Source organism: Artemia sp. Qi Xiang Cuo, chromosome 8 (genome assembly GCF_049724085.1).
Source record: "Artemia sp. Qi Xiang Cuo chromosome 8, ASM4972408v1, whole genome shotgun sequence".
Classification (NCBI taxonomy): domain Eukaryota; kingdom Metazoa; phylum Arthropoda; class Branchiopoda; order Anostraca; family Artemiidae; genus Artemia; species Artemia sp. Qi Xiang Cuo.
This window is the reverse complement of record NC_142801.1, coordinates 46,082,942-46,108,596: the sequence shown is the minus strand read 5'-3', so window position 1 is coordinate 46,108,596 and position 25,655 is coordinate 46,082,942. Positions and strand designations below refer to the sequence as shown.

General features: G+C 36.8%; 1 long non-coding RNA gene across 1 annotated transcript in view; it reads left to right on the top strand.

Moving 5' to 3' along the window:
• Positions 1–11,940: 11,940 nt before the first annotated feature.
• LOC148949465 (uncharacterized) overlaps positions 11,941–25,655 on the top strand; it is a 49,970-nt gene continuing 36,255 nt past the window's right edge. The window contains exon 1 of the long non-coding RNA XR_016142084.1: positions 11,941–12,078. This is a non-coding gene — a long non-coding RNA (uncharacterized LOC148949465). The remainder of the gene's footprint in view (positions 12,079–25,655) is intronic.

Below are 25,655 nucleotides of genomic sequence, written 5' to 3'. Positions count from 1 at the left end.
TTTCAAATAAGTCTTGCACCTCATCTGGCAGGTTCCTCATCTCCAAGATGTACTGTATCAGACATTTTGCATACTTGTGATGGCCTGCAGCACAGTGAAGGGTGGCATTAATTTGGCACCTAGAAGGTGGTCAGACCAACAGCCGGAGCGCTCACCATGATGGAACTGCCAGAAAACAATCATCATCTTCTCGTACTGCTTTCAAAACTTGAGATTTTGATTACTGTCACGAAAGCTTTCAAATTTTTCCAGCCATGGAGATAAAAGCTCTAGTTTCTCCTTGACTGCTTCAGCAACACCAGCAAAATTGTCAGAATTTTTAGATCTCTGAAGAACATTACTAAGCTCTTTAAGAATTCTTGTACAACCCTCATGTTCCTGACCTTCGCAAAAATTCTCAAATGCTTCCCAATATAGCTGGGTGATGGCTTCAAGCATATTGACATGTGCAGAAAAGGCAGGGTAATACGGCTTTCAGTCATAACTTTTCTAGCCGTTCCTTCTAAAAGGATTCCAGACTTAAACACAATTTTTTCAAATCCACTGCCCCTCATTACAATCAAACACATCACTCTCCTGCAGATGAACGCATACAAAGTACTGGAATCCTTACCTGTGTAGTGAAACTGCTGCAAAACCGAAATATCAGCTATTTCACTTAACAGTTAGTCAGTCCTTTGTTGGCTTTAAAATCTTCGATTATACAAAAAAGGTGATGATATTGATGTTCGTGCAATGAGATCGCGTTGCTAGGCAGCGCTCCCGTGAAATTTCCGCGAGGTGCATAAGTGTAGCGCAAAGAGGGTGTCTGAGCGTGGAAAGATCTGGGTCAAATCGGGGGAGTTAGGGTGGGAGAGAACTTGCAAAAATACTTAGTATTGCACAAAGTATAGCTATTTCTCGCTAATCTCGGTCAGTTGAGGAACTCGCGAATTCTTAATGCTTGCAACTGCAAATTAAGGCAAGGTTAATGTGAAAACTAGAATGGAAATATAATACTCTCCTTCTACTCTTGCAATCTTTCATTAGTGGAATTTGATAAGAAATTGCACTCATAGAGAGATATTCTACCTGACAGAATGTTCGAAAAAGCTCTCCATAATAAAAATATACTAAATCTTTGTTTTTTTCCTATTTCTGCAGATACGCCCTTTTTGCCATTGGCGCAGGGAATTTTGAATGCGCCACCAGATAGTCCTTTTCAGTGCTTGTTTCTGCCCTAGATTCTATATTCAAACATTCTTCAGCTCGTTGAAGCCTGGTAACTATTTTCTAGCAATCTTTCTTTATCGTGGGTCCTTGACTATGTCGAAGAAACTTCAGAAAGGCCTCATTCAATTGAAAATTCAAAGGGGTATTGCCCTTTTTAACGGGTGAAAGTAATTGAAGGGCAAGTAATCTCCCTCTCACGCCCACCTTTTCTCCACACCGATCCCAGCACAATTTTGAGCTAGCCATTTTGTTCAACGGGGTTTAAAGTTCAAGAAAGTCGGCCGTTGAGGATAACCCCCCCCCCCCCACAGCCCTCAGGGCAAGGATTGTAAGTTATGCCCTGGGGGCCCATAAAGTTTTTATAGAAAGCGTTGTCGTAGAAAGTTCAGAATGGGCTCATTCGATTGGAAATTTAAATGGCTAGTTCCCTTTTTTAAAGTCGAAAGGGATTGGAAGGCAACTAACACCCCTCCCACGCCCACCATTTCCCCAAACACATCCAATCAAAATTTTAATATAGCTATTTTGTTCAACGTAGTTGAAAGTCCTGAAAATTATATGTTTGAGCAGGACACTCCCCCCCCCCAGTCTTCAGGGGACGGTTTATAAGTTATGCCCTGGGGGCATATATTGTTCTTATGGAAGGAATGCCTGTATAAACTTCAGAGAGGGCCCATTTGATTGTAAATTGAAAGTTCTAGTTCACTTTCTAAGCGTCAAAAGATTTTTTCAAAATCTATCTTTTTAAAATTTTGAGATTGCTATTTTGTTCAAAATAGTTCAAAGATCATGTAGCGAAAATTCCGGTGTCAACACGACCCCCCAGGGCCCGGTGGCAGGCGTTATAAGTTATACCCTGGGGGCATATATGGGTCTTATGGAAAGGATGCTCGTATAAACTCCAAAGAGGCCTAATTTGATTGGAAATTGAAAGTTCTAGTTCACTTTTTAAGAGTCAAAAGAGATTGGAGGGCACCTATCCCCCCTCCACATCCTTTTTTCCTCAAACCCATCCAATAAGAACTTTGAGATAGCCTTTTTTTTTAAATAGTTCAAAGGCCATATAACGAAATCTCCAGGGTTGACACAGCCTTCAAGGGCCCGAGGGCAAGTGTTTTAAGTTATGCCCTGGGAGAATATATCGCTCTCATTGAAGGGATAATCGCAAAAACTTCAGAGGGGGCTCATTTGATTGGAAATTGAAAGTTCTAGTTCAGTTTTTTCGAATCAAAAAAGATTAGAGGGCAACTAGCCCCCCCCCCAACGCCCCTTTTTCCCCAAATGCACCCAATAAGAATTGAATATGCAAATCAAGCTTGAAACGAACAAAAATCACTACAAATAAGAGTTTGGGTATTACCTCCTCCTCTCACTGTAAAGTCTAAAACCTACTGCGTCATTGGCGCTTTACTGAAAACTATATGCGTCTTGAACAGTCTTGGAAAGTACAAACAACATCAAATTGAATATTTGATGTATTATGATATTAATTGTCGAAAGATCCATCAGTTCAAGAATTTATTTTACTGTAATTTTATGTTTATTGTCAATGCTATAAGACCTGGAAAAGAAAATATTTGTAAAATAATTTGTTTTCAGTTAAGTGCTAATGACGCAGTAGTCTTTTGGTTTTTATTTACAGTTAAGGAAGGAGGCAGTATGCTTGTTTGTAGTGAAATTATATTCGTCTTGAACAACTCTAGAAAGAACTAATAAATTAAACTGAATATTTGATGCATAATGATATAAGTTGCTGAAAGCTCATCAGTTCAAAATTTTACTATAATTTTAATATTTATTTTCAATATTAAGTAAAAAAGAAAATATTTGTTATAAAACTGGTTTTCAGTAAAGCGCCAATGACGCAGTAGGTTTTAGACTTACAGTGAGAGAAGGAGGTGATACCCACACTCTTGTTTGTAGTGATTTTTGTTCGTTTCAAGCTTGATTTGCATATTCAATTTAAGTTTGACTAGTTGATTTATTTATTAATTTACATCAATATCTATTGTATATTTGTTTGCATTGATTGTTTATTTAATTTCTGTTCGTTTTGGGTTTCATTTATTCTTTAATAGTAATTTCTGGTCGTTTTGAGTTTGAATTTTAACAGGTATTTGTAAATTCTTAGCTTAAGTTTAAAATGGCCTTTAATTTTCTTTTAAAAACTTATTTTTCGAAAAGTTTTTTTTAAATTAATTTCGGTTAAAAGACAGCTTTCTCTCCTGAAAAATGTCAAAGAAAATATCCTTTCCCTCATGGGTTTTAAAATGACGCGCTAGAACACATTTATCTCCAGAATTGTACTTAAAACAACACGCAAAAAGGCTAACTTAACAGGTTTTCAAGAAGATGCACTCCCGAAAGGCTTATCTTCTGCTCCACTTCCTCCCTGTCCTTTATGACAATCTGGAATTGCCTCACCGGTTTTACTGTTTGGATAAGATTATCCTTCGGCACCTACAGCTCCCTGCATAGTAGCAATGAGTTACAGATGTTGACACGGCCTTCATTTTTCCCATTTCGTATCTGTTATCTTTGGGCCCACTGACTATTTATCTGCAATCTGACATCACCTATTATTGATTTTTCCTCTAGAAAATTTTCTACGGGTTAAAATCCTAATATTAGCAATCCACTATTCAACAAAATGTAATCACAAAATATAAACCCCCCCCCCCTTCCCCGAAAGGCTCCATGGCCAGAGAAACAGGGAAGAAAGGAGAAAATCCATACGACTGAATCGGTCTGATTGCCGTCTTATATTTAAGTATTATTTGAAAAAAACTACGTTTTCTAAAGAGTTAAAGAGGCTGAGTTACAAGGTCGAACCTTAAAACGTACAGGGATTAGGAGGCACAGTTGGGGGGCTACCACCCCCAAACCCCCCGCTTTCGCAGCCTTTAAATATAAAAAAAAATTTCTTTAAACTGAAAGTAAGGAGCGACATTAAAACTTAAAAAGAACAGAAATTATTCCGTATATGAAAGAGGCTGTGCCCTCCTCAACGCCTCGCTCTTTACGCTAAAGTTTGACTTTCTCACAACTCTTTTTTTAAACAATAAAAACTTTAGCGTAAAGAGCGAGGCGTTGAGGAGGGCACAGCCTCTTTCATATACGGAATAATTTCTGTTCTTTTTAAGTTTTAATGTCGCTCCTTACTTTCAGTTTAAAGAAATTTTTTTTTATATTTAAAGGCTGCGAAAGCGGGGGTTTGGGGGTGGTAGCCCCCCAACTGTGCCTCCTAATCCCTGTACGTTTTAAGGTTCGACCTTGTAACTCAGCCTCTTTAACTCTTTAGAAAACGTAGTTTTTTTCAAATAATTTCTGCACGTTTTTGTACAGTTTATTACTTATTATTGCTTGACTAACTGTTAGCTGATCGTGTCAGGAGTTAAAGTTGGGGGCTGCCGCCCCCCAAACCCCCCGCTCTTGAACATTCTTGTGTTAAGGCTTTTAATTCCTGAATACTCAAATCACGTCGTACAGGGTGCCTCCTAATCCCTGTACGTTTTAAGGTTCGAACTTGTGACTCAGCCTCTTTAACAGCCCCCCGACTGTGCCTCCTAATCCCTGTACGTTTTAAGGGTCGACCTTGTAACTCAGCCTCTTTAACTCTTTAGAAAACGTAATTTTTTTCAAATAATTTAAAAAAGAAACTGAGTTTCTTTTCAAAGTATATAAAAAAGTTGCTCTGATGGTGAATCGAACCCGAGTTTTCCGCCTGAAAGTCTGAAGTCTCAGCCGCTGGACTATACAAACACAATAGTAATTGTTGTTTAGCAAATAGAAGGTATTTTCGACGCAAGCAAATTCCCAAAAATCTTGATATGTGGTTTTTGGAAAATAGGGAAGGAGTGATCAGATTGAGCTGAAATTTCGACGATAAGCTCCCAGGCCCCAGGAAAGCTTATCCTCTAAATTTCAGCCCGATCAGACAACGTTAAAGGGGGGTTGTGGAGGGAAAAATTAACATGGGCTAATATAGGAAAACGAGGTTTTTCGTAAATGTAAATTCGGGGGATAATTTTTTCGGTCTGAAAATATCAAAAGGCCCTAACAGGTCGAATTCTGCTTCGAATGAGTCCTCATTCAACCGGATCCGTTGCCAACTGTGGCCTGTAGGCGTGGCTAAGAAAAAAAAAAGAGATGAATTTTAAGTGGCTATATTTGGTTTTTTGAAAACAGGGAAGGAGTGATCGGATTGAGCTGAAATTTCGAGGATAAGCTCCCGGGCCCTAGGAAAGCTTGACCTCTAAATTTCAGCCCAATCGGACAACGTTAAAGGGGGGCTGTGGTGGGAGGGTCCAAACTTCCGGCCCAGTTTACCCCATGAAGATAAAGTCGGAGGAGGATGAAATTTTGCAAGTTTCTTAGTTTGAGCTTGGGCTACAAAATGCAATTACCGCCGTCTCTCTGCGACCTCTAGGACCTAAAATCGCTTAACATTGTGGTGGGTCTCCTCTTTATAGAGGCACAAGTGTGCCTCCTTGATATGATCTTATTAAGAGTCAAGCTATAGCTTTTTAACCAGCATTCGTTGAAATTCAATTAGGGATATATATAGCTTTTCGTGATTTTTTTTTTTCACAGCAGTGAGCTTTCGAATTCTGCCAGTGAACAATTATCATCTCCTAGGTAATACACCCTTTTTTCAGGGATAACGAGTGATCATACATTTTTAGAGCAAAGGGAACTTGTTATTTCCGCTTTTTGACAAATACTACTACTTCCCTCTTTTCAGAGCTAAACGTTGTCTATGTTTCTGTGAACAAATTGGGATTTCTTCGAGCATATGCTGTTCCAATTCAAACAGCGTTCTTAGATGCTATTCTATTAATAGGGATACTAGATCATCTGCACATGCCAGGCAGTATCCGGATCGCTGTTATAGCAAATTCAACAAACTATTTATGACCAGGCTGAACATATATAGGGACCTTAGCCTCCCACCCCCCACTGTGGATATCTTTTCTGAACAGTTTTTATTTCTCGATTCCCTTTGCTCTACAACTAGCTGTCGATTCCTGAGCACATGGGGATTCCATTTCTAAACAGTTTTATCTAGTATCCCTTCCTCCATGGTCAGTTCTATGGATTCAAAGGTGGTATTATCAGATGCTCCTTCTATGTCAAGGAGTATAACAAATGCGTAGTCTTTACATCCTAAGGCTTGCTAAATACGTCACATCAATTGGTGAACCTCTGCGTCTATAGAGCCTCCTTATCAGATATCATATTCTTGTGCTCCGGATTAATTATCAAGAACCAATGGATCAATCGTTCCATTACTTTTAATTGAAAGGAGGTTAACGTAATCATTCTATAAGACCATAGGTTTGAGTAATCCTCTTTCCTTGGCTTGGGTATGAAAACACTTTTGTCCTTGAGCCATATATGGAGGACATAGCCCAGAAGAAGCCATCTCTTAGCAATACCAATTTAATAGGTTTATATTTTTTCCTATCCTTTCTGGAGCATTATGAGGCAAGCCCTATTGGCTCCAGGGCCTTTACAAGGCTGAAAATCATCCACAGCTTTTTTGACCCAGTCCTCCCTCATAATCCGTGGCGCCAGCACCTCCCCCGTATTTGTGTTTAAAAAGTAAGCTGGCATAGGACTACTTTCTTCAGGGTGTTTGAAATGGATTTTAAGAATGTGGTTCAGGGTTTCCTCCGGGTCCACTGCGACGGTACCGTCTATTTTTGTCCCACTCCCCAAGCGTGCCCGGTGGTCTTTTTTTGGAGACTAAGTAATATACATCAAACAAAGAGAATGTCCTTGTCTGGTGTTTCAAAATCAATTTTATTTATCATTTAGAGTTAGGAAATAAAACAATGTGTGAATGGAGGGTGGAATTGGTCTGCTCTGTGCTTCATTTTATTTCTGCTGGCAGTAATCAACAATGACTCGATGAAGCTATCCTTTTGAGCAGAAATTTCATTAAATGTCAGGCGACTGACGCCACAGACCTGGACATTTGTAAAGTATTGTAGATTGTATTTGTAACATTGATACACCTTGCCATTATTGTCGTTGCTTCAGAAAATGTTCTTGTTTTTTCTGCTGATGTGAAGTAATGCAGACCTAATACAATTCTTAGCATATTATTTTGCAGTTTTTCCAGTTTGTCAAGTATTGTCTTGTCACATGAACCATAGGCAACTATTCCGTATTTGTGTACGGGAAGTTATTGGTTTCATGTGCCTTAGATAGAATTCCACCAATACCTTTGCAGACTTGGACCAATCTGTACTTCTAAGCCTTTTGAGAATTTATAGTCACGAAATCTAGCTCTTATTAGCCAATTAAGCGTAAGGTCTTCAGTTTAAACTGCTGTGTAGGGGGGGGCTCCAGGGAATTTAGACTTTTCGTTATGATACTAGCTGATATGTATAGAAAGACCTTTGGTATAGTTAAAGTTTTAGGTAAGGGATTATCGTCGCCGTTTGAAATTAGAAAAGGAGTAAAACAGGGTAGTAGTATTTCGCCTAGGTTGTTCACGTTGCATATAAATGATATTGTTGACCATTTTAAAAAGGAATGGGCCCCGACGGTGTCACTAGGGAACCTGGCGTTATCTCTGTTGCTTTTGCTGATGATGCGGTGTTGATAGGCAAGTCACCAGAGGAGCTCCAAATCTTATTGAGCATATTAGAAGAATATTTAGATAGAAAGAAACTAGTGTTGAATATCAAAAAGACTGAGACTGTGGTTTTTAGAGGAATTCGTGTGAATAATGATGATCAAAAAGTAGAATTTTATTATATAAAGGTGAAAAAGTAAAAGAGAGCGAAAATTTTAAATATTTGGGAGTAACACTTTCAGCAAAAGGAGGATGGAAAGAGCAAGCAAAAGAGATGATTAAGAGAGGGAAAGCAGTTTCAGCTGCCATTTTGCGTAATTCAAGGCTTTCAAGTATAAAAGATATAAAAATGCATAAATATGTTTTTAATTCTAGAGTTTTGCCTGCTATCCATTACGGACCTGAACTCTGGGGGCATGACACGGCACCACAATTGGAATCAGTTCAGCTGCAACACTTTAAGAGATTAATTGGTCTTCACGTAACGACCCACAATCAGGCAATAAAAAGTGACCTAGGTATATTTTCGCTGAGAATGAGTAGATTAGCACAGATGATCCGGTACTGGCTAAAAGTTCTAAGTCTGCCAGAAGATAGGTTAGCAAAAGCAGCTTATCTGGAGATGCTGAGGTCGAAACGTAAACAATCGTGGCCGTATCAAGTAAAAATGTTTTAGATGGAGTTGGAGTATCTTATGTTTGGAATGGGTGGCTAGGACCTTCAGATCAGGGTGAGTCGTTTTTGGCTATGATTATAGAAAGAATAAAAAGACCAGGAAGTCCAAATGTGGACCCAGACAGTTAAAACATCTGAAACATTGAAGTTTTATTCCCATGTAAAAGAGATATTTAGATTTGAATATTATTTTAAACTAGGATTACCGGGGGAGACATTGAGGACTTGGTTTCGGATCCGAGCGAATTGCCTGCCACTAAAAAAATAGAACACGAGTATTTGAAAGAAAAAGGGTGGCCCCAGATGCAGATTACTCTTGCCCCAGATGTAATCCGCATATATATATATATATATATATATATATATATATATATATATATATATATATATATATATATATATATATATATATATCAGCAAAAACTTTGCAACCCTATAATATGTAGCTCGAAGATTACGCCTATCACTCAGAGTAAAAATTTGCCAGCACGGACTCAAGTACAGCAAATGAGGGAGCACTATAGCGCTATAAAGTCGTGATTGAATATGGTGATCAAATTTCTGCTTATTTGCAACAATACGGCTATAGATGTAAGACACGCGTTTGTGGAAATGAACCATAAGGAGCCAAAGGGTTTCAGTAATTGAACTCCCGAACGGAAGACCTAGCTACACAATAAAATTAACTGGCTCAACTTCGGCATTATTTAATCGAACTGGCACGTGCTCACTTTCTTTTGAATTAAACAACAATACAGTAGATTTGTCAGCGTTAAACTAGAGGCCTGTTGTATGATTTTTCTTCCAGGCCAAGCAGAAAACGACTTAGATTAAAGACGTCGTCCGCGTAACCAATCAGGGAGATGTCGATCCCAAGAAGAATACATGTAGTCAGGGCATTAGACCGAGGTTTAACAATGCTATTGTTAAATGCCGTCGGTGAAGTAAGAGCACCCTGCCTTACTACTTTTTTACTGGCAACATAGGGTTGCCACATGGTGACGACTCATTGGCACTGTCAATTAATGGGATCTGTTCTGCGCCGATGGCCACAGGAAGTGAAAGCTCAGCTTATAAATGAACATTCATATCATACAGTTGCACCAAAAAACCAGGATCAATACCTCTGAGACCCATATCAAGTTTTATACCTTCATGTATCAACGAATCAGAAGCACGTCTGACGTCATGGGATGCTAGTGCTAGGATTTTAGACAGTTTTCTGCATCAATTAGACCCGAAATAAGAACACTAAGTGCATGTCCGCATCCAAGGCCAGTTTGAAAGCCAAACTGGTGGTCCTGGACATTGCACTTTGATTGTAACTCATCTATAATAAACAACTCAAAAAGCTTGCAAAAAGTAGATGCAACGGTAATCGGTTGGTATGAAAAGCACTCTGACGATGATTTACCCTTTTTCAAAGTCTTTGTCAGGGTACATATATAGAAAAATCAAGTACTGTTCCTACCTTAAAAACCATTTGAAAAAGTAGAACAAGGTGCTCAAAAAATAAATCGCTCCACATAAATAAATGCTTAGCCGAAATCTGATCAAATCCTCGCGATTTCTTTTCTTCAGCTTTTTAACAGCCAAATATATCAAACCTTCTTAATAATAACACCGGGACTTCTTGCATGCGAAAAAGAATCATCAAGACGAGTTTCAAAACCATCCTGAAGCTGTGGGTCTGGTAGCGAGAATTAATTTTGGTAATGTTCAATCCATGATAGTAGAGGAATTTGTGAAGGTGCATCTTTGTGGGAATCCTTAGATAATACCGACCAAAGCTTATTCGGATTTTAACGAACCGCTTCAGAATTTGCAGCAATTAAAGAACCATGATGCAAAGAAAGCTCCTTTGCAAATCGCCGTTTCGTACGAATCCGAATCTTATCCGAACCGGCTTCCTGCCTAAATGAAAGCCACAACTTAGCAGAATTACAAGCATTCCGTAAACTCTACATATATATATATATTTAGTGCCGGAGGCCCAGCGGCTTGGCCGCCGGGCCCTGGAACTCGGCAGGCCTCTACATATGTATTCTTATTGTCGCTTGTCTTCTAAACGCAGACAATTTGAACATTTTCTTGGTATCATGACGTCCAAATGGGCCTTAAGTTAGAAGTACTGCCTTTTTAAAATTACGTTTTTATTAGACCTTTGACGTTTGCCTCGGCTTGTCTTTTGTCATTATGAGAGACATATCGCCAAACTTTTGTTTCTTTTAATTGTTCAGGGGGTGGGGCAAAAACCTCTTTTTCTTCTAACAATTTATCTAGTCCAGGTTTTTGACTTTCAAAGGTACGGTAGGCATTGATGACCGACCACCTATGTTTCTTTTAATTGTTCAAAACTTTTTCTTTTGCCTAGGCTTCTCCTTTGTCATTATGAAAGACATATCGTCGAACCTTTAATTCTTTCAATTGTTCAGGTGGTGGGACAAAAAATATTTTGTCTTCCCACGATTAATTTGGTCCAGGTTTTGATTTTTAAAGGTATGGTAGAAATTAATAGCCTTATCCATGTCAAAATCCAAAACCGAATCATCATCGCTATCTTTTTCAATTCGTTTGGCTCGTTTTAGCTCGACTTGTCTTTCGTTATTATGAAATACACATCGCCGAACCTGTGTTTTTTTAAACCAAGGTATGGTAGGCATTGATGGCCTTATCCAGGTCAAAATTCCAAATCCAATCATCATCGCTATCATTTTCAATTTTGACACGTTTTGATTCTCGCTCTCAAGGTTGATTTTTATTGACTTGCTCACATATTCGTTATCGCTTGTCTTCTAACCAGGTGTGTCTTTGCTCTTCATCTTCATTTTAGACTTGCTCACATGCTCGGTGAAGCATGACTTCTAACCGCGCGTGTCTTTGCTCTTCATTTTCATTTTTGACACTACTACTTGCCTCACACTTTCATCCCTATTTTGCACATCCTATAATTTAAAATGAAACCATTGACCTTTGTCCATTTCAAGGTAATGGCCTAACGCCAAGACAGCATACCCTTCAAAATGATTTGTTGAAGTCCCTTAAGCACCAAAAACTACACTCTCAATTAAAGCATGGGTTGCCATGCAATACCCTCACAAGGAGTGGCATCAGATAGAAAAAAGCGATAGTGCTAGTCTGAGAAATACAGTTTTAACAGTCAATGTGAACAATAAGATGGTAGAGCACACTTAGTGGCTTCAGTGTAAAACAAGGAGCCCCTCTGCAAATGCAGGCGATTACTGCTTTGATGCTACCAGGATTTAATTATTAACAATGTTTGAAAAAAATTGGATCCCCTTCAAAATTTTTATGCACCAGCAGAGCTCAAATTAAGATTTTTTATTTTTTTTTCAAACTAGAGAAAGTATCCAAAACCCTTATTTCTATAAGCCACGCATATGAAATTACTTTTAAGGCAACTCTGGTCAATGAAATGCGCAGTCAATTTAAAAAAATTAAATAGATGTTTAGGTCTTGGAATGAAGTTCGTAGGCATTTGCTTATTTATCTGTTAACAGGCCATATAAGAAGTTTAATTTTGAAAAAAAGAAAATGTGAAGAATGGAAAAATTTTATTTCTCAAGAAATATGAACTTAGTTGAGTAAGTGTTTTGATTCAGGTTAGTCTAGGCTACTTTGTTTTTATATTTATTTAAAAAGAAAAACGGACTAAGCCATAGACTTGTCAGTAAATATGGAATAATTCACATAAATGACATACAACTACAGTGAACATGCCAATTGATGCCTTTTTACCTAATTACACTTGCTAGCAATAGGGTAAAAGACCACTTTTCTTTGGTATTCCAGAAAAATAGAAATAGGTTTTTGGACAACCCCTATTTTGCTACAGCATGATGCAATGTGAGGGTAGTACAAACCACCTTCTTGGAGAAATTTCACCAATTATTTTTCAGTATAAATTAAAATTGTGGTTTCTGTTTTGACTAGCAATTGAAAAGAAAAGGTTAGGTAAAATTCTACTTCAGCTAGGCCTACTTTTGGCTATCTTGGAAAGGGGTTAGAATAAGTAGCCTAGCCTAAATGAAACTTTCAGGGATAGATCCACAGGCTAAAATATGTCCTGGGAAGGTATTTTGAAGTAGGCTACCTATCTCTGTTCCTTCTCCCTCTAGAGAGTCCTAAAATTTGCCTGCATGACAGGTCTATATTGATTAAAATTTGTGAAGCAAAGTTGTGAAGCTGAAAATAATTTTGTTGTACTTCATTTAAGCGGAAAATCTATTTTGTAAAGTTCCAATTTTATAACACACAAATTTTTAAAGGTCATCAAAGGTCAGGACCCTCTAGAGAGAGAAGGAGTGGAGGTAGGTACTTCAAAATACCTTCCCCAGGCTTTAGCCTGTAGACCCATCCCTGAAAGTTTTATTTTCCTAACCTAACCCCTTTTGAAGATAGCCAAAAGTAGCTAAAGTTGAATTTTACCAAAAATTATATTTAATATTTGTGATTTCTAGAATAAATATAAAGCAATAAAAGTTATATTTTTAGAATCAGAAGAAAATCAGCTTTATGCTAATGTATCAGTAGAACTGAAGCACTGGAAGGATATATACAGGAGTGAAGCTCCAGCATTTTTATTGGGAAGGGGAGGGGGCAAGAAGGGTCCATATCTGGATAGTCAAAGGGCATGGAATGTATAATATTTTTTCTCTCCACATTATTGAGGGGGCAACTGCTCCCCTTGCCACCCCCAAATGACACCCCTGGATATATACATCAAAATAGGATGATTGGTATTTCCAAAAAGAGGTCCTTGTTGGTAAGTCAATAAACTAATAATTTTAATAGTAACCATATTGGCACATAGCTTAGATTTGTAGCTATTCATTGATATATAATTCTTCTCAAGTCCTCTTTGGTAACAAGGTGTGTGGGTTTTAGTTTTACATAACTAAAACCCACTTGATTATATACTGTTTTTTTACCCTATGAATGATAGGGCTACAGGACATCTGCTGCATCCCATTGTGTGAGCTATAGTTTTGCTGCCCAGTCCTTGTTGAGATTTGAAGCTGTTGATGGGTTTTTTTTCTGCTGTTGTCTCACTAAGACCATTCCACCAACTTAGGCTATCATGCAACTATAGAAGCAATGGTTTCTTTTGGGATAGCACCAGATGGCTAATAGAAAATAGTACAGTTAATAGAGAAAAAATCTTAGCCAAACACTACATATGGAAAAAATGTCTAGCCAACTAGGTGGCTAATATCAATGCCAGTTTATATATATATATATATATATATATATATATATATATATATATATATATATATATATATATATATATATATGTGTATATATATAATACACTTTTGGAATTAGCTAACTAGTTTGCTATTGAAGTCTCAGTTATATACACAAGTTTAGATTAGCCAAACAGTTGGCTATTGCTTAACACACAAACAGGGTATTACTTACAACCCTTGTCCTTAGGGCTATGGGGGAGGTTTGTCATCCTCAAAGACATAATTTCCAGACCTTTCAACTATGTTGAAAAAAAAAAAATGTAATTCTCAAAAACATAATTTCCAGAACCTTCAACAAAATGGTTATATCAAAATGTTGATCAGAAATGTTTGGGGAGATGATGGGTGTTGGGGGGGGGGGCAATTCTCCCTCTGATTACTTTCGACTATATAAAAAGGGAAATAGCCCTCTCAATTTTCAATTGAAAGAGCCCTTTTTGAAGTTTTTACAACAACACTTTCTATATGACATTATATGCCCCCAGGGCATAACATACAACCTTAGCCCTAAGGGTTGTTGGGTGTTGTCATACTCAAAAACATAATTTCCAGAACCTTCAACTATGTTCAACAAAATTGCTACATCAAAACATTGATCGGAAGCGTTTGGGGAAATGATGAGTATGGGGGGGGGGGGGGGAGTAATGGCCCTCTGACTGCTTTTGACTATTAATAAGGGCACTAGCCCTCTCAATTCCCAATTGAATGAGTCCTTTTTGAAGTTTCTTCAAAAACGCTGGCAAAGACCTAATTTCCAGAACTTTCAACTACATTGAACAAAACATCTATCTCAAAATTTTGATTGGATGTGTTTGGGAAAATGGGGGGTATGAGAGGTGTGTTAGTTGCCCTCCAATCCCTTTTGACTATTAAAAAGGGCACTAGTGCTTTCAATTTCCAATCAAATGAGCTCTTTTTGAAGTTTCTACAACAATGCTTTCTATAAAACCTTATATGCCCTCAGGGATAACTTACAACCCTTGTGCTGAGGGCTGTAGGGGCAGTGTCATCCTTAAATACATACTTTCCAGATTTTTCAACTATGTTGAACCAAATGGCTATCTCAAAATGTTTATTGTTTTTTTTGGGGAAGTGGTGGGCATGGGAGGGGTGCTAGTTTTCCTCCAATCAATTTTGACCATTAAAAAGGGCACTAGCCCTTCGAAGTTTCTATGACAACGCTCTCTATAAAAACCTTATATGCCCCCAGGGTATAACTTACAACCCTTGCCCTGAGGGGTGTGGTGGGGGAGGGGTATCATCCTCAAAGACATAATATCCAGAACTTTCAACTACGTTGAATAAAATGGCTATCTCAAAATTTTGATTAGATGTGTTTGGGGAAAAGGTGGGAACAAGAGGGAGGTTAGTTGCCCTCCAATCAGTTTCAACTAGACTATTAAAAAGGACACTAGCCCTTTCAATTTCCAATTGAATGAGCCTTTTTTGAAGTTTCTACAACAACATTTTCTATAAAAAACCTTATATGCCCCCAGGGCCTACCTTACAACCAATGTCTTAAGGCTGTGGGGGGGGGGGGTTGTTATCCTCAAAAACCTAGTTTCCAGAACTTTCATTGATGTTGAACAAACGCTTTCAATAAAAACTTTATATGCCCCAGGGCATAACTACAAAACCCGTGCTCTGAGGGCTGTGGGGGGAGGGGTTGTCATCCTTAAAGACCTAATTTCCAAAACTTACAACTACGTTGAATAAAATGCCTATCTCAAAATTTTGATTGGATGGGTTTGGGGAAATGGTGGGTGTGAAAAAGGGGGTTAGTTGCTCTCCAATCACTTTTGACTATTAAAAAGAGCACTAGCCCTTTGAATTTCCAATTGAATGAGCCCTTTTTCAAGTTTCTATGACAAAACTTTCAATAAAAACCTTGTATGCCCCCAGGGCATAACTTATAACCTTTACCTGGAAGACTGTGGGGAGAATGTCCTGCTCAAAGATATAATTTCCAGAACTTTCAACTGCTTTGAACAAAATGGCTATCTCAATAATTTTATTGGATGTGTCTGAGGAAATGGGGGGCGTGGAAGGGGTGTTAGCTGCCATGCAATCACTTTCGATTATTAAAAAGAGCACTAGCCATCAAATGAGCCTTTTTCAAAGTTTTTACATTAATGATTTCTCGAAAACCTTATATGCCCCCAGGGCATAACTTACAACCCTTGCCCTGAGGGCTGTTGGGGGGGGGGCGTTGTCATCCTCAAAGGCATAATTTCCAGAACTTTCAACTACGTTGAACAAAATGGCTATCTCAAAAGTTTGGTTGGATGTGTTTGGGGAAAATGTGGGCATGGGAGGGGGGGTGGCTGCCCTCCAGTCACTTTCAACTATTAAAAAGGGCACTAGCCTTTTGAATTTCCAATTGAATGAGCCCTTTTTTAAATTTCTACAAGAAAGCTTTCTATAAAAACCTTATGTGCCCCCAGGGCATAACTTACAGCCCTTGCCCTGAGGGCTGTGGGAGAGTATCCTTCTCAAAAACATAGTTTCTATCTGGAAATCAACTATGATGAACAAAATGGCTACCTCAAAATTTTGATTGGATGTGTTTGGGCGAATGGTGGGCGGGGAAGGGGTGTTAGTTGCCTTCCAATCACTTTTGACTGTTGAAAAGTGCACTAGCCATTCCAATTTCCAATCAAATGAGCCCTTTTGAAGTATCTATAACAACTCCTTTGATATGAAGTGCCCTGGTATGGAAAGTGCTATTATAGTCAGCACTATTGTGCTGTCTATGATGACCCCCAAATCTCTTCCTGAGATACTACTCTTGGAAATTGGTTGTCTCACACTGGCATTTGATGATATTGAGTATTGCCATTGTGGGTTATTTCTCCCTAAATGCAGAACCTTGCACTTTTCAACATTAAACTTGACCATCCGTAGATCTGGGTACTGATCCGTAGACTGATCCGTAGATCAGGATTGTTCTGGGTACCCGGCTGACTGACCGTATTTCAAACAATAGGCTATACGAAAAATGTGGTTCAATACCGCTTTCTAGGTCTATAATGAAAGAAAGGTTGAGGTGGTTAGGGCATGTTGTGCGGATGAAGGATGATAGATTGCCAAAGATTGTTCTTTTCGGCCAACCATCTAGGGCTAAACGGAAAGCAGGTCGCCCCCTTCTGGGGTGGGCGGACGTCATAAAGAAAGATTTAAAGGAAATGGGAACTTCGTGGGTGGATGTGAAAAGGGAGGCTTTGAATAGATTGGGGTGGAGGAGGAGCGTGCGTAGCTGTGTTGGCCTCAGGCGGCTTGGTGCTGCGATGAGTTGTTAGTAGTATCCGTAGATTGACCCATCTGCAAAAACTGTATAGATCTGACTGTATTGAGGCCATACCCTGCTGTGTTGACAGGACCAATAAGTTTCAAGTCATTGGAATACAGGCTTAGTTTATTTGTAATGTTTCTTGGAGAGTTGCTAATGTAGACATTAAAAAGAGAGAAATCTCAACAAAGAACAAATAAACAGGACTACAGCCAGTAGAAAGAAAAGATAAAAACTAAAGCTCATGGATATTTTGCCTGTACAAAGACAAAGCATCTTCAATGCTGAAACAAAGATAAAAACTAAAATAAATTAAAAACAAATAAAATCCCAAACCAAGAAATAAAAACAACTAAATCAATTTCTACAATTGTTCCAACAGTGACTGAGCTCCACAGAAGCTAATAGAGTTGCTTAATTACCTGTATCTCTATTTGTTGAAATATTAGCAAGGATGTCTTTTGTTTATTTCAATTGCCTCCCTAGCCCACTGTGTAAACTCTCTATCATTGGAAATGACCATGACATAGTCAAATTGTACATAATTATCAGGGTGATAGAAAATGTGTTCAGCCAAAACAAAGATTTCAGGAGACTTGCTCATTTTTAGAGCTCTGACTTAGCCACCTCTGTCAATTATTATTTCTCTCTTGTTAAAAAACATGCTAATCTGTAAAATCAAATAATTGTCTTAAAGATTGCAAGAAGGAATCAGTGACTCCGAAATCTTTCAGAATAAATATGGTACCCATTTTGGCATTCAAATGTTTTCTATCCTTGATTTTGTCTAGGTCCTGCTGTTAAGAATGTATCATCTAAACCTTTGACTAGTCAACAGGAAGCAATTTTGTCGAAAGGTTCTAAATTCTGTTTTCCAGCATTGATTTCATATTCAAAAATAATTTCTAAGGTAGAAACAGGTATTATGGATTCTATCAATAAAGCTGAGGCTCCTCAGGAGCTTAGAGTTAATATTATAAAGCAGCTAAAGACTTTTAATGGGAACAAAATTGAAATCGAAAACACAAAAAATGTCATTAAAACTCTTTCTCAATTAAAAAAGAAAAAATATCATATTATCATTAGGGCTGATAAAGGCAACACTATTGTAATTATGGACGATTGTGATTACAAATGGCAAAGAAAACCATTAGTTCTGATACCATTACTTATAGAAGACTGGATTTTGATACCATGGACATATATGTAATGTCAACAAGAACTGAATTGGAAGCACTGAAAGTTTTTTTTTACACATAACCCTGCAATTTTATAATAAGTTTTACTGAAGAACCTGTTCTGTGCCCAAAATCTATGGTTCACCCAAAGTTCATAATTTTTCCATCACCTGTTTCAAAATTAAGAAAATGGTTGTCAGTGGCATTCTGTCCCCTTTTAGGTACACACAAATTTTATTAAAAAAAACTCCACTCATCTCACTAATAAATTAAAAATTTTGCATTGGAGGAGAATTTGATTCTCTGCAGTTTGATGCTATTTCTAAATTTACTGTTAAACATTATGAAGACACCTTATAGAATGAATTACAAAAACACTTCAATTTGTTACTGGATGTAACCTTGGCAAGTTTGGATGTTGAGGTTATTATGAAATTAGTTACTCTGATAAATCAATTTTCTTTTTATTTTGGTTTTAGAGGAGAGTTTAAAAGCAGGTGTTTGGCTTGCTGATGGGAGCTGGTCTTAGTCCTCTGTTAGCAAACCTTTTCATGGATTTCATTGAATAATCTGCCTTATGTAGTTTTAGATTTTCTCCTTGTTTCTGGGGCAGATTCACAGATGACATAGTATGTATTTGGAAACACAGATTTGAATCATTAGACCTTTTTTTGTTAAAATTTAAATATTTTTGATGAAAATAAATTTACAGTTAAATTTGAAGAAAATAACAAGCTACCTTTTCCTGACATTTTAGTAACTAAAAGAGATTTCCATCTGCTTTTATCAATATCTAGAAAGCCTATGCACAACAACAGATATCTGGATTTTCACTCTTGCCAGTTTCAGAAAAAAGAGGGGTCATAATTTCATTAGTCGTTAGGGCTGTCAGAATTTGTCCCCAAGAATTTCTGGATTCAGAATTATCTTATTTAAGAGAATTTTCTTTTGTAAAGATTACCCAATTAAATTCACAAACAAAATAATAGAAAACAGACATATTATACATAATAATGAAATAAATGCAGTTCACTGTCTTCTGAACTGAATTTGTCTCATAAGTTATATTTCTTTACCATATGTACTGGGGGGAAAACTTAAACAGATTTTACACAAATAAAACATAGGTAGGCCTGCATATTTTCAGTCAATAAGACCATTAAGCAGTTTCCTAAATTATGGGAAAGATTTGGCTCATGGAAATTGGGTAGTGGGGTTTATAATATTCCTTGTTTGTGTGGAAAATTTTACATTGACCATACTCACCAGTAATATTTTAAACAATTTATTGGGCAATGTAACTCAATAGAAAAACTCTAAAATTGAGTTAGCCTCCTAAAACCTTTGTTTTGGCTGAACACATTTTCCACCAACCTGATCATTACATGCAATTTGATAATGCCATGGCCATTTCTAATGATAGAGGGTTTACATAGTGGGCTAGGAGGCTATTAAAAAAAAAACAAAAAAACATAGTCTTGCTAATATATCAATAAATAGAGATACAGGTAATTTGAGTATTGACCCGATTTATAACATTCTTCTTAAAAGTTAACCAGTTGTTTATGGGATTAATAAGGTTTTACAAAATCACCTGAAACAAGATTAAATACAAGACCTAGGAAAATTGCAGTAATAGTAGCAAACAGTAGGACTATTTCGCAACAGAAATAAAAAAAATATTATAGACATCCATGTTTTATCTGCTTTCCTAGGTATGTTTTACCTCTCTATAAGCTACATTAATCTTCAACTAGTTTTCAAAATGCTTTGTCTCTGTACAATAAGTATATTTTATTACTAGTAATATTCAGATTACTGAGTTACATATTATCTTCCATGTCAGCTTTAAAATTGATGCTGGGAAGGATTTATATGCGGTACATAACCTTCAGCAGCACCTCTTCCTTTAGAGCTCACAATTTCATGCCAGGAACAACTTTATTTGTAATAACATAGCTGAGAATATTGCATTATTTATAATTCCAGGAAAAATGCTATGTTTTGCCTTTTTGTGGGAATATTTTTTTTCAAGGATTGAAATTAGAAACTTATATAAATGTCACAAATGCATGGAAAGCACAAAAGATGTGTCTAGGATATTTAGCTCAAAAATATTCAGGTTAAATACCTGGGGGCTAAAGATTGTCCCTTGAGTTAAACCTCTACCATTGGCTGGCTAGCATGTTTTTGATTATTTATTTGGGCGTGGAATGACCTCTGCTAAAAAATTTTTGACAAACTTAATAAAGCCATCACAAAACTCAATATAATTTAAAACAAACAAGAGTATTACATGGAAAATATTACCATAAGTATTTGACTAGTCAAAAAGCATAGCTAATAGGACTCCTTTGTTAGATTAGTCAAAAAAACTTTTTGCACAAAATAAGTTTCTCAAAAGAAAAAGTAAAGAACTCCATTAAACCAAAAATGAACAAAAATAGAATCAAATAATTTACCAAGCATAGTTCTACCACAAATGAGTATCAATAAATAAATGAAACCAAAAACAAACAGATATTTAAATAAGTCAAACTCAAAACAAGCAGAGATTAATCTGAATAGGGTTCCAAACCCTATGATTTCTAAAAGCCAGAATATAATTTGTACTTTACTGACAAAAATTCAAATGAATTTCCTGAAAATAATGTGCACTGTAGATAACATAAGATATTTTTTTCAGTAAAGTAAAAATTATATTCTGGCTTTTAGAAAGCATAGAAAAATAAATAAACAATACATTGTGCCAACATCGTTGTTTACTTAGGGTGCGCGATCGTGCTTCCTATGATTATGATTTTGTAGCATCCAAGTCAAGCCTGGCTAGGTGATCTAGAGAACAGTGATCCCTTCCAAAGCTTGTCTGGACTCTAGGAACTAGGTAATTAAGTTAAACAAGCGATTCATCTCCCTTTTAAATTAATAATTTAAATGCTTTGCTAAGGTCTGGGAGAACAGAAATTGGTTCATATCAAGGAGGATCTGAGCTAGGCTAATTTGGCTTGAAAATGGGATAAATAATAGCTTTCTTCCATACACTATGAAAACTATGGTCTTGCTAATATTGGTTATTATAGCCTACTTAAATATAGCCTACTTAAATATAGACTACTACAATATAGCCTACTTAAAAGAACAAATTTGAAGAAAGAGGTTGACTCTTTGTCCTGTTACACACAAGTTTAACATTGGCTGAAGTCCATTTGAAAGTTAAATATGTTTCTGTTGTGGATTTTTTTTGAAAGGATCTTCTGGATTTCAGTTCCTTCATGATTTCTTTAGATCCCATAGCTTAGAAATTTAATAGAGCTCTTAACTTTTCTTTTAAAAACTTTGTTGCGGAAAAAGTATTTTAAATTAATCTAAAATGAGGCAAATGATAGTTTTATCCATGATAAAAGCACTATTGATCTGAAAATGAATCCTTTAACCAATTAGCTAACAGGCAGCGTATACTGGTAGCGTATATATACGCATACTGATGTTTATTCCTTGAGTTTTAATAATTTCTTATTTATTAAAGCCAAAAAAATGAAAACATTTAAAATGTACAGTAAATTGCAAATTATGTTCTGGTCTTGGGATACAGCAATAAGATGCAAACGTTTTCTTTTGGTTAGTTCCACATCCTCCACAACAAGCCATACTAGTTACAACTTCACACACCAAACTGCTGCTACGATATTGCTGTTATCCCCTTTTACAAACTGCATACAGACGGCACGTTGTGATTCAGTTCACTCTTCCCCTTAAAAATTTCTTGAAAATTTCACCTTCATACCCTTAGGCATAGTTGTAATAGTAGTCTACTACTACCAATAGGTAGTATTAAAATATTAATACTACTAGTAGTATTATTAATAGTAAATGGAGTATTACTAGTTTCAGCAGTAGTATTTAATGTATTTCCTTTTGGTTAGTTGAACATCTCTCTTGTAAAGAGCTCTATGTTCTTATACTCCTTGAGATTTTCATTTCAATGCTCTTAGCCTTATAAGTAGTTGCAATAGAAGTCGTAGTTGAAGTAGAACTAATAGAAGTTAACGCAGCTGTGGCAGTAGTATTAGCAGTAGGATGCGCGTATTGCCTTTTGGTCAGATGATATTCCCCTTTAAGCGTTCTCTGAAAGTTCCAACTTAATACCCAAATAAATTGAGATCCGCTTTTTTGACAATGCACACGCACATAGAGTCTTTTGATTTACTTGAAATTTCCCCTCAATATTGTAAATGGAGTAGTGGGATAGTAGTAGTAATGGTGTTAGTTGTAGTAGTAGTGGTAGCATGCAAATATTGCCTTTTTCGTCATCTCCCTCATCATTTCCTGAAAGTTCCAAATTAATATACTCAGTCGTCCCTGAGTTACGACTAGTCCCCGAAGCCGCGCCACGCCGACTTGACGGTGGCGAATGTGTGATTTAGTATCGGCGGCGGAACACTGCCAGGCGCGCCGAAATTTTTTGGCGGCGCTCCGCCGATTTTAGACCGGCGGCGCGCCACGGCGCGCCGATTTTTCTGATTAAAAATAATAATAAAAATTCCACTTCACCAAGCACGGTTAACCTCGATTTTAGTAAGGATTTTTAAATGGTTGGCTAAAAACATGCAAGAACAATATGACAAAACAGAAATTCGTTGGGCCGTGCGAAAAGTGTTTATATTCACCGTTGATCAGACCAAGTAGAATTCTCAGTTTTAGCCACTAGACCCAGGAAAACCTATGTTGTGTTTATGTTTAACATCGCATTGTTCCTATAAAATCCATTGTTTAGTCATTTCCTTCTTGTTAATGATTTGGGCTAATGTGTGTATAACTTTCAAAGTTTGAAGTTCAATCATCTCCTGTTCATCAAATACATACGAAAAGGAAGTGAAAAAAAAAACAAACAAATAACATCATCGAAAAAACATTGTATACAAGTCAGATTCCATGGCTTAACAACACCAACAATTTTAAATCAGCGGTTACATCACTTCAGTTACAATTGATGTAACAAAAGTGAGTTTGTTCACTCTGCCTGGAGCCATTGATCTTTTTGCAGTCACTATCAGTCTTGTTGTGCTAAAAAGCCGTTTAGCTGGGACACTTGTGGCCGGTACAGCCAGAACTTGACGAGCGTAAACTGCCACTCGCGGGATCTGATACTAGTATTGGACATTGGGGTCCCACAGAATGCCGCAAATAGGCTTCTTCTTTGTAACTGCTGAAATAAGTTGTTTTTATAAGGGAGAACACACCTGCATCTTTACCATAGGGCTCCTGCGCTCTACACTACAGGAGGAACTAAACTGCACCTTTACCCTCTTTTCTTATCAACACGGAATAACCCTCTAAAATTCTTTTCTGAAAGAAGTGGTCAAGTTATGACGTTTCAAGTCAAAGTTTAAGGCTACTTCAACTTCAGTGTGCTCTGCTAAGTGTGCAAAAAAAATGTAATTCATTTCTATATATATATTTCTATACTAGCTCTAGATAATCTACCAACTGTAAAACAACCACAATTCAGCATAGACAAATAAATGAAACCCCAAACGAACAGAAACTACAATAAATAATTGAATCAAACTCAAAACAAGCAGAAAGTAACACGAGTTGGGCTCAAAACCCCTATGCCTTCCCAAGGCCAGAACACAATTTGCACTTAACTAAAAAAATATAAATGTTTTTACTTTTAGAGTTTTAATGCATAAAAAAAAAATAGCGGTTTAATTACTAAACATCAGTATATGTTTGCTAAAGTTACAATGCACATTCATTTGTATTTTCTTCAGTGAAGTACATAATATGTTTTGGCTCCGAGAAGGATTAGAGGTTTTAAGCGCTATTTATGTTAATTTCTATTCGTTTTGAGTTTCACTTGGTTATTTATTGTAATTTCTGTTCGTTTTAGGTTTCATTTATTTATCAATGCTGATTTGTGGTAGTTTCCCGATTGGTAGATTATTTGATTTTAATTTTGCTCATTTTTTTTGTTTAATGAAATTCTTTACTTTTCTTTGAAAAACTTATTTTGTGGAAACAGTTTTTTTAATTAATTTCGTTTCGTGTTAAGTTGGCAAAGTCTTTTCAGAGAAAGAGGTAAAGAATAATTTAAATCTTTTAGTTTTTTTAGGAATGTATAGTTTCGCCTGCGAATTGCATCATGGAAAAAAAATTTCATCAATTTTTAACAACATAGACCCTTTTAAAAATCTGGAATCAAATAGTAGTGTTTAATTTAGTTTTATACCTCCTCTAGTTGATCTGAAATGGAAAAGTTGATAACATTCGCAAAAAAATTTGTTTACTTTCTTTGATAGCTTGGATACACTTACGCTATTTTGATTTGGTCCAATTTTAAGAGCCGAAGAAGCCCCGAAAGTTTGAACATAATACCCTCATTCGTTCTTGGGATACTGTTGAGATGCCTTATTGGGAATTAGCATTAACACAGTGCATTTTTATTTAATCTTAAAGCAACATTTACTTTTTAAACATAAAGGCAAATTGGAGGGTGGGCGGGGGAGGGGGATTAGTTTCAATTCAATCATTTTCGACTATTAAAAAGGACATCAGCCCTTTCTATTTTCAATCGAATGAGCCCTTTTCGAAGTTCCTATGACAACTCCTTCGATATGAATTGCCCTGGTCTAAACAGCAACAACAACAAAAAAATGATACAGTATACCCACATCGATCTTTATTATAAAAATGTCAAGCCTTCCAACCAATTGCGATTATTAAAAAGGGCACTAGGCTTTTCGATTTCCAATCGAATGATCCCTTTTTGAGTTTCTACGACAGCGCTTTCTATAAACACCGTATATGCCCCCAGGGCATAAAGTACAACCCTTACCGTAAGGGCTGTGAGGGTGGTTGTCATCCTCTAAGACCAAATTTCCAGAACTTTTAACTACGTTTAACAAAATGGCTATCTCAAAATTTTGATGGGATATGTTTTGGATATTAGTGGGCGTCGAAGGGATTTTGGTTGCGTTCCAATCATTTTAAATAATTAGGATGGGCACAAGCCATTGCAATTTCTAACGGAATGAGCCCTTGTGAATTTTTTACAATAACTTCTTTAACACGAAGTGTCCTGGTCTAAAAGAAAAAATGATAAATAATACATTGTGCCAACATCGTTCTTATATACCCCCAGGGCGTAACTTAAAACGCTTGCCCTAATGGTTGTGGGGGAGTAACCTCCTCAAAAAACATAATTTTTCTCTGGAAATCAGTTACTCTGAACAAAATGGCTATCTTAAAATTTTGATTGGATGTGTTTGGTGAAATGGAGGGCATAGAATGGGTGTTAGTTGCCCTCCAATCACTTTCGACTATCAAAAGGTGCACAAGCTATTCCAACTTCCAATCGAATGAGCTCTTTTTGAAGTTTCTACGACAACTCCTTCAATGCAAATTACCATGGTTTGGAAAAAAAAAAAAAAAAAAAAAAA